This window comes from Dermacentor andersoni, chromosome 1 (genome assembly GCF_023375885.2).
Source record: "Dermacentor andersoni chromosome 1, qqDerAnde1_hic_scaffold, whole genome shotgun sequence".
NCBI lineage: Eukaryota > Metazoa > Arthropoda > Arachnida > Ixodida > Ixodidae > Dermacentor > Dermacentor andersoni.
The window spans coordinates 339,092,311-339,106,733 of record NC_092814.1 but is presented as its reverse complement, the minus strand read 5'-3'; the positions used below and the strand labels follow the sequence as shown (position 1 = coordinate 339,106,733).

The window sequence follows — 14,423 nt, the reverse complement described above, 5'->3', positions numbered from 1 at the left end:
GGCGCAGGAAGATGCCATTCTACACGTACTGCGCCCACCGCGGAAAGTTAGAAAAACACCTACATAATCACAGCAGAGAAGTGGCTACGTTAGGCGGCTATAATGATAACTGTAGAAGCGTCATTCAGAAGACACGGAATTGTCCTTCACTTCTCGCGGCGTTTTCTCTGTTTCCATTTTAAATAAAGAAATATTGATCCATAAATATATTCATAAACAATGGCTAAATTTGTTCATTTTCGCTTTTCCTTCCTGTTTGGCTGTTGTCTCGGCGCACTCGCTTAGTAGATCGCTTAATTTCTCCACTCCTTGAGACTCTTGTTTCCAGTTGCCAATTTTGCACGAAAAGTGCTGTACAATTAGGGGAAAACCAGACGAGTTAACGGGCGACAGTCATATTACCTGTGTGTTTAAGGGTTAATGCAGGGTTTGATGATGGACGCAGTATCGCATTATTTTATTTTCCACCTTATCCAACCCATATCACGGGTATATGGTTCCGAGGATCTGTCAGCGCCGCGGCGAGCCGTCACTCGAGGAAATAATGAAAGAAAAAGAAAAGTTAAACGCGATTAGCATTTTCTCTGGCCGCAACTCGTTCCACGTGCATACAGACCAGCTTACCACGAACTGAATCCCTTTCCTGGTCACTGGATCAGTCGAGACGAAGAAGGCTGAACTAACGAAGCAACAAGGACGCGCGTGACCGTTGAATAGACGGTGACAACAGAATGCATCTTGAGTTAATTGCGCCGGCACCGAATTTATGAGGAAACTGGCTTTCATATCGCAGGAGACGCCGGTAACTGCCGCCATCCAAAATGAGCGGAAAAGGCAACAAAATGTTGCCCACCGAATAGCTGTCAAGTCTCAACATTGATCTGGCGGCGCTTTAGGAATATGTGTGAGAAGTGGTCGCGTGGGCGGGGAGGGAGGGGGGGGGGATCAGCGTCTTAAGTACGGGGGGGGGGGGGGCCTGGCCCCCCCTTGGGTACGTGCCTGATATATATATATATATATATATATATATATATATATGACCGAGAAGGAAGAGAAACTAAGCGCCCCATTGTTGTTGATGATCTCAAAAGAAGCCAACACACAGACACCAAAGACAATATAGGGGAAATTACTCGTACTTGCTAATTAATTAAAGAAATTCTAAGCAAATCGAAATGAAAGTGGATGAAGAAAACAACGGGCCGCTGCCGGGATATGAAGCCACGTCTCGACATTACGCGTGCGATGCTCTTACCATCTGAGCTACCACGGCGCCGTTTTCCCATCCCTTTTTTGAGGTATTTATGTCTTTTTCTACTACAACTAGCCTTGGGAGTGTTAGCCGGCGCCACCACTCACAAACTGGCGGCGGAGGTTTACCATCCTTTCTGCCGCAGGCGTCACGAGTACGTGATATTTTTGGGTGAAGGAAACTGGTCAATAAACCCACACATGCTACCTGAAGACACCAATGTTGCCGGCTTCGAGACCCTCGTTATGTAATAGATGAGAGGAAGGAGAACCGAGGGGCCTGACTTTTATTAATCATGTTATAAGAAGCCAACAAACAAAGACACCAAGGACAACGTAGGGGAAATTACTCATACGGTCAGCCTTAAAAGAACAAAATACTCAATCCAGTGGCAGCATTACTTTTACTGAAAAAATATGGCCCAAAGGTGAGAAAATATTTTGAAATGGATGACGTCACACTAAGTGGCGGCATTTCTCGCGCTTTAGGCAGGAAAAAAAAAACGAAATATCTATCTTGCCCTTTTCTTATTCGCCAATCGGCAACCCTTATCCGCACTGTAAAAAAAAATTTCCTTACTTTACAGAAAATTTGCTGGTAATTTGTGACCGAACACTCTTCCGTAAACTAAGAACGGTCATTTCCGTAGAACGGACAACTGTAAAAGAGAGACCGTAATACAAGATACGAGTGCTTCTGTATCGAGAAAACGGAAGACTCTGTATTCTGAATCTGTACTATAACCGTTAAAGTACGGTGCTTCTCGTATTCAGAAAACAGAACACACTGTATGCTGAATTTGTACTATAACCGTTAAAATACAGGTGCTTGCCGTATTCAGAAAACGAAAGACTCTGTATGCTAAATCTGTACTATATCCGTTAAAGTACAGGTGCTTCCCGTATTTCATCTTGCAGAGCATATCCATTGTTCGAAGAATGTGCCATCGGGGACAAAATTGCCCAGGACGTGCGAGAGTCGACCGAATTTTATGGTGCACTATTTGCTGGGATCAGCCGTGCTACCATCTGCGTTCGGAATGTGCATACGTGACCCACTGTTTTCAGCGGTCTTGAACAGAAATGCAATTTGGTCAACGCTCGCACTTCCAGGGTACTTTTGTCCACGATAGTACATCGCCTTTAATGCAAATGTCATGAAGGCAGCTCATAGACAAAGCAGCAGGTCACCATTGAGAAAATTGTCTTGCCAACACACTGACATGGCTGCAGAGATAAAACACTTTGCACTTTGTGATATGAATGCACTGCATAGCATATATACACAAAGGTGCAACATTTCAGTCAAGTTCTTAGATCACAGAAGCAACTTTATTTTCTTCAATCACTCGTCTTGCACTTCTTCCTGGTGAAAGTTGTTCTTGACCCAAAATGCTTGCAAGGATAAACTTGCTGCTGTTAGGAGAAACAAACAGTATTCGTGAATATCCATCCTAAAGAAAGCGGCAAAAAAGTATAATCACAGAACACGACAAAGCAGTAACTTCTGTGTTAGAAAAACATGTAAGTAGACCAACATTGTTGGAACAAGGGATGTTGCTATAGCCAACATTTCGACATAGGTGCTTGTCATTAGGGTAGCAAATGTTTTCCTTGGCTGTGTTGTTTTGGATTGTACATAGCTCAGTGGCCCCTAGCCTCATTGGGGGAGAAGAAACTGGTGCATATAATAGGTCAAGAGAAGCCAAAGTGTTAAAATAAAGGAAGGAAGGGTGTGCTTAGCAGTGGTGATTGTGATGGAGCGGGTATGAGCGCTACTGTCAGTTCTTGCAAAGAGTAGGGGTGACCAAAACAGAAAATGATGTACACATGTAAGCAGCCATTAATCCAGTAGACCTAATCTTCCGAGACGACAAAATAGGTATCAAGATAAACAGTTTGCACTTTTGGAAAAGGAAAACGAAGAATTAAGGAAAATAAATTTTGTATCAAGATGCATCTGGTTAAGATCACTGTAAATGGTAAATGAAGGCACATTACGAATATATATTTTGTTAAAAGCCGATGAAGAAAAGATATATTAACGAAATATTAAAAAATAGGGACATTAAAATTAAACTGGGTATGACCATAAAACAGTAAAGAACAGCCTGTGGAAAAAAATGGGATGGACAATATTATAACCAGGTGCAAGATTGCAAAACGTCGAGCGCTGCTTATATTCATGCTGCTGTTGCAGCTTCAAGTTTCTGTCTTCCTGTGGAACCTTTGTCTTACTTGAACAAGGAAATGGGTCATTTTTTAAACAAGTCAGTTCATATGCAGTTCAAAGCTGCAGCATTATTATATTGAAAGAAAATATTATGGTCAGTTCTCCTGGGTGTGCTTTCATTCACCAGTTATTTCCACCGGTGTAAGCTCAAAATTTAATGGTCTAAATGGACCTTAGCTCCTCGCAAACCATTAGCTGGTCTTTTTTTCAACACAGATGCCTGCACATTATATGTGTTGGCAGGAGTGCTAGCGAACTACATTAAACTTGTTGCCACAACCAAAGTGAAACTTGGTAACAGTGACTGAAAAAAAAACCAGCATTCCACAATATTGATTCAAGTCGTCTGGAAAAGTTGCTTAAGTTAATGTACACCCCCCATTCCACCAGACACAATTATACACCACACTGACTCTCATGGTGTCAACCATGCTATTATAGCACTAGCCATCAAGTAGGAGAATTGGAAGATAAGAGGGCACAATGCTTTTTGTTAGAACATCAAATGTGCTTTACATAAATGCTACATTCCAACTAACAAAGGAGCAGCTGACAGTGACCAATGCATACGAAAGCTAATGACATTCTGTGCAGCAGAATGTTGACGATGAGGTGTTATGCGCACAAGTGCACTCATTCACACAAAATGACATCCTGCAGACAAACCTTGTGCCAACATTACAGTTTGAAAAACACCACAGTGGAAAGCAAAGAGTGCTAAATTTGTTGAAAATTACTAAAAATTATTCGATTATTCATTATCCTTACTGTTCGTTAAACATTCACAGATTGTTCCCTACGGGTGCTGTAAACTGCTTTTATAGTGGTAGCAACAATGATCAGTGGCACAGACAAGAATAAATGCTCATGAAGTTTATGCAAGAGTATACCCTACAAATTACACCCCATTTCACATTCCAATGTGGTAGAAGAGGAAGACGAAAAAAACTTTCTCGTGGAGGATGCATACCCCAGAACAGAAGAAACAAGTGTACCCCAACCATTGCTGCTGCCGATGCCTGTGCACTAGCAGTTACATATAATATGGCAGTTACAATTGTGTTTTCCACAAGCACTGCAAGCTGCTGCCAGTTTACCAGTACAGAGCTGTAATAAATTTAGGGCAAGTTAAAGCTCTCTAATGGATTCATCTCATATGACACAATTGGAATGCAATATTCTGCAAATAAGTGAAGAGCGATGTGCCATCCCATACAATGAAACTCCTTTGAAGAATCTGTATCACCACCTGCACTCTTAGGCAGTTACACCCTTTGGAGTGCCCCTTCTGCCACACAACAATAATCATTATCTGCCTTGATGTGTTTCCTTTCTTTAAAACGCCACGCCCGCTACTTTCCTTTCGGGAATGCTATCATGCTGATAACGCGCATGCCGTTCGTTACTGGAAAGTACAGGGCTCGCAGCGTTAAAAAAGGAAACGCAACAAGGCAGATGACGATTATCGTTGTGTGGCAGAAGGGGCACTCCAAAGGGTGTAACTTTGCCTAAGAGTGTGGGCAGTGATGAGGTAAAAGAGTGTGTTATGTTAAAGTAGTGCACCTGTATAACCTAAAGCTGTGGAGAATGCATTTAGTATCAGCTGTGAAGGTTTCTAATTTTAATTGCACACAGTAAAAACCTCCATGCAGTTTTGCAAAACGCGAACCCCCTACCTTTTTGTTGTTCAAAGGCAATGACACGTAGGGCCATAACATGTACATTATGAGTTTTGTTCCCAAACAATCAAAGTGAATAGCACCACCTTAAGTGTTATGTGCCTTCTGTCTCACATTTTCTGTCAAAAATTGTTAGTGTCAAATGCTGCGATCGGCAGAAAAACGGATTTCTGGAGCAATATAAAGCATTAAGTACCGTGATCTCAGTTCTTTCACTGCTGTTTAAGCATTATCGGGTCTTAAAGTAAAAAAACGAGGAATAAATACACGCATCTTTTACGTCACAACCCTCATGAGGCATTTAGTAGTCTGGATTATAAAGGATTCCAGATTTACAACGCAGGACAGATTTTATTCCACTGAAAGAATGGCATCATGCCAATGATTCTGCATTTGGTGCTATATTTATTTGTATTTAGTTCCGTTGGAATGTGTGTGTATTGTCAGCGATATTGCTTGACATGTTTTAGATTGTTTTCTAAATTTAGGCAAATTCGTACTCGCAAATAACCTTGTATGACACCAAGAACTTGCTTAGCAGGAGTATTTCTAACATTTGCAAGATATTAGGCTCTTGAATGCATATCTAAGCCTGGGGTGCACGCCGCCCCCTAATCTCATCAGCAAGTTTCTGGAACTCATCTACAAGGTATGTTATGATGAATGTAAAGTTGCTTGAACGGGAGAAAGGGAATTTAAACAGGTGAATTATGCAGCATAAGAATGATGTCAGCAAGAAGCAAGCATCAAGAAGCACTGTCACTCAATGCGCATAGACTATCAAACGCAAGAATTATTTGGGATGATATAAAATTCTGGCATTGGAACGAAATGTCTTTCAATCTATATATAAACTGATTATTCACTCTACTACCACTACCTTTACCAGAAACATTCATAATCATTATCCTATCTATGCCACATCATCCTAGCTAATATTCAAGCCTTCATAAGCTGCTTTTTTTACTGCTAATTCTCTGCGGGAAAGCGGTGTCCGTATGAAGACCATATCATATACTTATTACCCGTTTTTTGATAAATGATAAGGGAAAAACTTCACACCAAAAATGCGTTGAGCTTGAGCAAGTTCTACGTTTGAAGCTGTTGATTCTTTTTTCCCTTTGCCATCATTGACCCACCTGGTTAGCTAAGTAGACACAAAAGCTGCAGGAGAAAGGTAGGGCTGCCAAATTAGACTTGTGCCCCAGGGGACCTTTTCACGGTCACTGGAGGAACTGCCTGTGGCCTCGGCATCTTCCTTGAGGGCCATGACCATGTCTAAGAAACCTTGTCTCCACAGGCTGCATAAAGAAGGATAATTTTCTGAGCCAAGTCTTTTTCTTAAAAGAATCCATTTAAGGTGTATTCGTGGCTTTGCACCACAAAACTGACACATGACTGGCCACTCAAGACACTTTATGTGTATTCGCAGGCTTATTCCTTGGAAAAACTTTTATGTAGCACACAATGAGTAACAGTAACAAAATAGTGTATAAGGAGGCTTTCATATTGCTCTACAACTTTTCATTGACACATTTCATTTAATTATTTGAGATATTTATTAACTAATTAAGAATTATGTAATTAGGCAGAATGCAAAATATAGTCAGAGTATCTCCAAGCGACGGCAAACAACATTACCTTCATTTTGTCTAGTTACATCGCATTTACATATTTCTAAATCTTGGTGCACGATAGTTAAGACACCCTGTAGATCAAAAAACAATATTACAATTTTCATAATCATCTCTTGCGTGTTATTGGTGGCTATGGCTGCTTCAAGTTATTCTTTCAGTACGGTACAAGCAGTTTTGAAGTGAAATTGTTTTGCATCGAGGGCGGTAATCTAGAAAATCAAGCAAAAGGTCAAGTTGTGTTCACTATTCAGATGTTTAACTAAGAAGCTGCAGGAAAAGGAAACAGGACACAACACCTAATAAACAATGCAAAATTTGAAAATTTAAACTGAACAAGAAACCAGTTTTTGAAAACACAGAAAAAAGCCAGCAGCTTACGTCGAATACACCCTTGCTATGTACTCCAAGTGAAGTTGTTACCGCAATGCTTGGGCACCATATGAACGTAACAATCAACAACTTTGAGCAGAATATTAACACCACTAAATGAAGTGGCCTTTCAAGATTCTTGATCTGAAAACCTCAACGACTTGTTCTGGCATTTAATCTCTCGAGCTCAATCTGTATTCTCAAAAGCTGGCTCTCGGCCATAATTTCTCTAAACGCAACATCAGCTTAAATCTCAAGATAGGGTTGACCTGTAAATAAAGTGGATAATGCATGGCAAACATCATGAACACTCTTACATGTTAACCAGAGGGTTCACTCATGCAGCCATGAAATTGTGATGCAGACACGATATATTGAAGCTGGTTTTGTGAAGTCTTTCTTGCTTCCAAGGCTTCTTCTCCAGTTGTGAAAGCTGTCTCCACTAGCTAAATAAGCGATGAGAATAAAAAAAGAACTTCAACATGCTCACAATACGTTGGCCATTTGCAAGTAAACAGCAGCCTTTTTGGGCGCCCAGGTTGCCTGGTGCAAATCTACTATGCCACAGTACTTGCGTTACCCAGTACCAGCCACTTTAAAATGCAATGTGTTCAGAGCCCTTTCCCTCTGTTTTTTTGCTTTGGAAACAGTTTACCATGTGTTCAGTAGGTGTCGAGAAAGGGGACAGAAAACACTGTGCACCAGTGATTTCTAATGTTTTGCTGGATGCAGCACACCGCACTGGATGCAGGTGAAGCCAGTGGAAATGCGGTGTCAAGCAGGCGCTTGTCCTGGAAGCAGGGCATATGGTGGACTAACTAGTGCGTGCGATCAGACAATATTGCTGCCGAAAAACTTTTCTTTGTGGTTTTTCACATTTTAGGAGGTCTCTACATGTCTGGTAAGCGCTTTTATGACAATCTGAACCCGTATACGATAGTGTTCTCTTACATCAAGTTTTTTCTCATTTACCAGTGTTGCCATTGCACGCCACTTATGTTAGCTACACTGTAGACACTGCAATGGAAAAATTCTGGACACCTCGAAACACTGTTTGGGTAGTTTATGGCACATCAGGCAGGCATGTTAGGGGAAGAAACGCCACACACCCGTGCAAACGAAGTGCTGCCGCAAAGTTGTGAAGCACCAACTTCCGGGACAAGGTTGGCTTCAGTCGAGGGTGCTCGATGTGCTGTCCATGCCCTGTAGTAGAGATCAGTGGTGGGTACCCTTTTATACTGGCTTTCTTTTCCGGTCGGAACCTTGGCAACAGCTTCCGCCATACTTTTTTGAACCTGCAACATGTGCAGAGAAAGTCACATCACTGTGCGTTGATTGTATGGCTTTATTTTCCCACACATTCTATCAAATCATTAAAAAATACAGTTCGCACATTTTTACTACTGTATATAGACAGTCTAGTTGCTAGACACGCGAAACGTTACCATCCCTCTGACAGAATGCAACAATAGAAGCGTACACTGTAAAGCTACACTAAAATTTAAATTGATGTGACACCGTATGAGCATACAGTATGCTTACTGTATGCTCTAGCCCTGTGTCAAGTAAAAGTTAATCGTCAATCATTTATGGTGTATTTCTACTTATTCTGGGTCATCAAACTGTACAATCAATGTTCCAAGTTTACACATTGTTGGCTTTTGATTGACTATGTGATCCGTTTCCTACTTACCCATGCAGTAATCCCACTGTAATAAGGAAAAAGAGTTAGGAAAAGAAATGCCATGATAATCTTCCACATTTGCTGAGGGCAGGAACAATGGCCAATAGCATGTGGTTGAAGCTACATAAATACTCAGTTTTCACACAGCTTAATTGTTCAGCAAGTAATAAAGAGGTACGCTGTGCGCCTCTGCATAACCAATAAAATCTGACTACTTGACACTGTACTAAGGCTGCTGCTTGATAGTGTTCGGCAGTTCGGCTTTGGTTTTCTGATATACAGAACTGTTTAGGTACCAGTAGTTTACTTTGCGATAAAATGGAACTTGGAGCACTGGTCATTTGCACATAAATAATGCGACAGCAAATATAACACAAGGATAGGAATATGGGTCTCTTAGAAAAAGTACATACACATTATGAATATAATGTGATGTGATGCCACAATGAAACAGAAAGCAACGCATAGAAGTGGACGGCACTTCCATGCCACCAAGGTTATTGGACAGACAGTACTTCAGAAGTGCCCGCAACACAGTCAAAGAAGGCAAAGCAGCATTTCTTTGCGTTCAACACAATGCATTGGCGGGCTAGTTGGCGCGAATCCATAAATACTTTGTTTAGCGCAAAACAATGGACACAAGAAAGACGACCAGCACAAGGCGCTACTCTCAACTGACATCACTTTATTGCGTCATTCCTTTATATATAGTAGAATCTAGAAGAACATGTGCAGTGAGCACCATGTGCAGGGACCACCAACAACCGATCACAAGAGCGTACTCATGCAACGGGATCCAAAAAACCATATTGAGCACCGCACAAGGTTAAAGAAGGCACACTAATGCACTGTGACCCCAATGACTGTATGAAGAAAGCTTCCGATAACTCTCGGGCGGTGGTATCACAGCACTTTTTCAAAATCATAGTATCACGAAACATGGCTTTGCACTTCCATGTTTTACAATGTTCAGCCAAATGGGAACCTGTGCCTGTTGGTATGGATCGCTTATGTTCGCAATGTTTCGTGATACTACGATTTTGAAAAAGAGCAGTGATACCACCGCCAGAGAGTTATCGGAAGCTTTCTTCATACAGTCATTGGGGTCACAGTGCATTAGTGTGCTTTCTTTAACCTTGTACAGTGCTCAATATGGTTTTTTTGGATTCTGTCGTATGAGTGTGCTCTTGTGATCAGATGTTGGTGGTTCCTGCACATGGCATTCACAGCGCATGTTCTTCTAGATTCTGCTGTCTACAAAGGAGGGACGCAATAAAGTGATGCCAGTTGAGAGTAGCGCCTTGTTCTGTCGTCTTTCTTGTGTCGATTGTTTTGCGCTAAAAAAGCAATTATGTATTCGTTGTGTGTGTTTGAAGACAGCTCCACACGCAGTAGCGATTCCAGTATTGCTGCCCAGTGGTTTAGCTCGCCGCAGCTGGAAGTGCCACAAAATATAAGGAGAGAAACCTGCATTATAGTTTTGTTGCAAACAAGAATATACCGTGAAGTGCATTCTGAGGCCAGAAACTATAGAAAAAAATTTCATGATGCACCACTGTGCAGGGTTTTATAGCAAAGTCAAATACATTTAGTGTAAATATCACACTATGATGGTACACAATGGTGGTAATCTGTAATGATATAAAAGGTGCCTTAATGTTACAACAAAAGTTGACATTACTTAATAATAGCCCTGTAAAATTTAGCATGCAGGGGCACCACTTGGTTAAACAATAGTCATGTAATGTCTATGTACACAAGTATTGCCCATGCATTTCTGCCATTGTCCAAATGGCATAAATGAATGGGTAATACTTGTATACATAGATATTACATCTCTATTGTTTAACGAAGTGGGTAAACTATGTCTGCCTCATACAAGATTAGAATTAAACCATAAATTATATATAGTCACCCTAACAGTAACACCTCATTTGAACTTCCCAGTAAGTAGACGTCACCTATTCAAAGTTTATATGTTGAATGTAACGAACCCTCATTACAGCAGCGCAGAGCATTCCTCACATTTCCTTACGTACTCAGAATTCAGTCATCACCGCAACACATATGCTACAACATCGTCACACAGTGCAACTCACGCTTACACTACAGCAATAAACCAAACATGTTAAGGCCACTTGTACTGCAGTATGAGCAATAGTGTCGGGATTATGAAATTCCCCATGAAGACCTCCAGGTTGCCAAGAAACCAGAACGGTTGGCCCCGTGGTACGATTTCACGCAGTTGTGCGACTGGACATTAACACATTTAAGGAAAAGAGACACTCCTCACGACCACATTATACAAGAATTCCGTGCTCTTCAGGACCAATATCAAAATCACATGCAACTCTACACTGATGGGTCCAAAACAAAACAACACGTGGGTGTAGGGGCCGTAACAGAAAATTCGGAAAGAAGTATTCGTCTACCAAAACATGCCTCTGTTTTCACTGCTGAAGTTTACGCTGTATGGGTTGTAGTGAAAAAGATTATACTGGCAAGCACAAAAACACAGTCATTTACACTGATTCCTTAAGTACACTGAAGGCTCTAAACCTAAAATCTGAGTGTGAACCCCTGTTAGGGGACATACTAAACATGGTCGCACTTAACAAATATGGGAGATCAATCCACTTCTGCTGGGTACCAAGTCATGTTGGGATACCGGGTAACGAAGCAGCCGATAGATATGCATCGATGGCAGTGAAGAAAGAGATAACAAACACAACACTTCCATACAAAGATAGCATCCGCGCGATTAGAAAAGCCTTAACGGCGAAATGGCAACGCGAATGGGACCATTGTGCTGACAACAAACTACATCTCACGAAACCCATAGTTGGCGAGTGGAAGTCATGCTACCATCAGGAGCGCTTCATCAATGTAGTTTTATGCCGACTACGCATTGGGCACACACACCTCACAAACAATTACTTACTTACGAAAGAAGACACACCAACATGCGAGAAATGTCAACAGCCACAAACAGTTATGCACATATTACTCACATGTACGCAGACTGAAACACACAGACGAACACTTTTGCACAAATTATATCAACTACACATACCTTTACACCCTGCTCTAATTTTAGGTGATGATCCGCTAGTCCCATTATGTGTCGTTCGTAAATTTCTAGACGACACTGGATTTTTTACATAAAATATAGATTATTGACAAAGCCTTTTCCTTCCCTAACTGGATTTTAAAACACCTCATGTTTGGCGCAGCATAGCCTTAGCCGCTTTTGCGCCATTAAACCCCATTTAACTAACTAAGTAAGTAGACGCCTGTTGATGCCAGCCTCCCCCAATGCTAAACTGTGCTGCATGCTTTACAGATAAATTATAGTGGTATCACTAAACTGAAGCTATTCAGGACTGCAGCATTGTAGAAGACATCTACAAATGTCCCATTTCGTGTGTAACAGCCTGAATTGCTTGCACATCTTACCAAGTGCAAATTAATATTACTTCTCCTTGTTTAGCATTTTTGCCTGCTAGACCACAATTCAATGTCATCAATATATTAACATATTACCTCAAAGAACCTAATTTGGCTTATAGATTAACACCTTCGCATAGTGCCACAGCTACACTCTGTCATATGCGTTGCAATCATAAAGGAGTGCTTGTCCACCAGCACTCCAATGTCACTAACAGTGATCACCTACACAGCTTGATTCAGGTGGCAGGTGGCAGTCATGATTCAGGTGGCAAATAGCTAAGAGAAAGAAAAATCCACTGACTTTGAGAGCTACAATACTGCGATAACTTGAGAGAGATGGACCCATTGCAGGCAGCAGACCTCTCTTCTCAGCTCGAGCACAACAGCAACTTGCCTTTCAGTAAAAGAAAAGGATTGATTAGTAATGATAAGTTACCTTGTTTTTGCTGAGTATCAATACAATCTGACTTTCATGCATATCCACTCTCCGCTTTATAATACAACTGAATTATTCGTAAAATAAAAGAGTCAATGATGATACCATTCGCTTCTCTTGTATGTCCAATTTTTTTCACACTGATACCCCGTTTACTGCTTGCTTACTGACACGAATGCCTTGACTGCCCCGACATCATTCGAAGCAACACGTCTTGCTGCACTGCAAAAAGTTGCACCGAGGAAACACAGCAGAGCAGCCAAAGCAAAGAACTTTTGTTTTTCTGGTCACAATTAAAACGTGCACCCAAGCAAGAAAGTAACGATCACAGGTAGTGAGCGACTGCTATTGCCTCGAACGTTTATTTCCGTATTTTAACAGAAGTTCTTGCATCGGATACAGTATGCTCTCAAGCCAATACAAGCGTCAATACAAGTGCGCAACTGAACGCAGTGTTATTCTACGCTTTTAACGCGAGTGAGCAAAAGGTTAGGAGTACCTCACGGAAATTGCGATCGAGCCGATCGCGCTACGACTGGAATCGATCTGAAAAGATAGGGTGATCCCTTTCCCCATTCATGCGTCAGTTTTGCCCTAAGACGTTGCATAGTGGTCTTTTGAAACAATATTTCTGTTCGCGACACCTGCTTACCACACATCACTTTAACACCTACGTTATGCAAACCAAATAAGATTAAAATGGGCTTACCTCATGAGCAAGTTACGAGTGCGCGTAGACTGTTGAACACCCGTTGAGAGCAAGCAGGATATATCCGTGTCCAAGCGCATACGTGCACCCAAACACAAGACAACTTCTTCGATGCCGCAGCGTGCAGAGTTTTGTACACGATGTGAAAGACATCCAGCGCAAATATCTCCGCGCGATGACGGCAAATGACGAGCGCACAAGCGTACAAAACACAGCGACAAATTCGGAACTTTGCCAATTCGAACGTGCCGAGACCCAAGCAGCGTAACCATCCATCGTTTCTGTTCTTCGCTCCCGATGCGTCAATCTCTCTTCCTTGGAGTCTTGCTTCACTCTTGAGTACAAATCAAGAAATATTTACGGCAAATTAACAACTTTTACAACACGACACGAAAAATTTCGGCTGACTACACATGTGCAGCTCCGTCTGCCACTCCTAACGGACGCGCAGCGCGTGCTGCCCCCTGGTGCCGCACTCTGTGAGCGCTGAAAACAGAATCGGTTTCGTTTTCGCATTTGTGCTCTAGTTACTGTATCGTATCAGTTCAACGAGCACAAGCTATCTTGGCACGCTTTAACGACACGTGCCTTTCCTTGCCCTCTATTTCCACTACCCCCTTTCCCTCGCTCTGGTATAAAATGCCCAGCGCAATAAATATAACAGTTCACTGTGGTCTTGAAACGCCTGCTTTTGGTTTCTTCGACCGGGACGCGGTCGATACAGTTACTGGAACTGCAATATAATTGCTTGACAATTAATTGAATTCTAAAAGAGGAGAACACTTTGTCTCCCACAAGTTAGTGCGTTTTATACAAAGGGAGAGAGAATGCAAGAAGCAGAAAGGCAGGGAGGTCAACCAAAGCGTTCGCTACTGGGGATAGCTAACCCCTGTGCTGCAATGAAGTGCAAAGCAATGCACTGCGATGCGTCCATAATCTCTAGTATAGTGATAATTGGTGCATGTAATGAACGGG

At 41.8% G+C, this 14,423-nt stretch overlaps 1 long non-coding RNA gene across 1 annotated transcript; it reads right to left on the bottom strand.

The window, feature by feature from the left end:
• Positions 1–2,561: 2,561 nt before the first annotated feature.
• LOC126516430 (uncharacterized) lies at positions 2,562–13,934 on the bottom strand. Its single transcript, XR_008609478.2, has 5 exons — positions 13,449–13,934; positions 12,605–12,697; positions 8,279–8,464; positions 6,303–6,464; positions 2,562–2,667 (listed from the first exon to the last, which is right to left on the bottom strand). It is a non-coding gene; the product is annotated as an uncharacterized lncRNA (long non-coding RNA).
• Between the last annotated feature and the right edge of the window lie 489 nt (positions 13,935–14,423).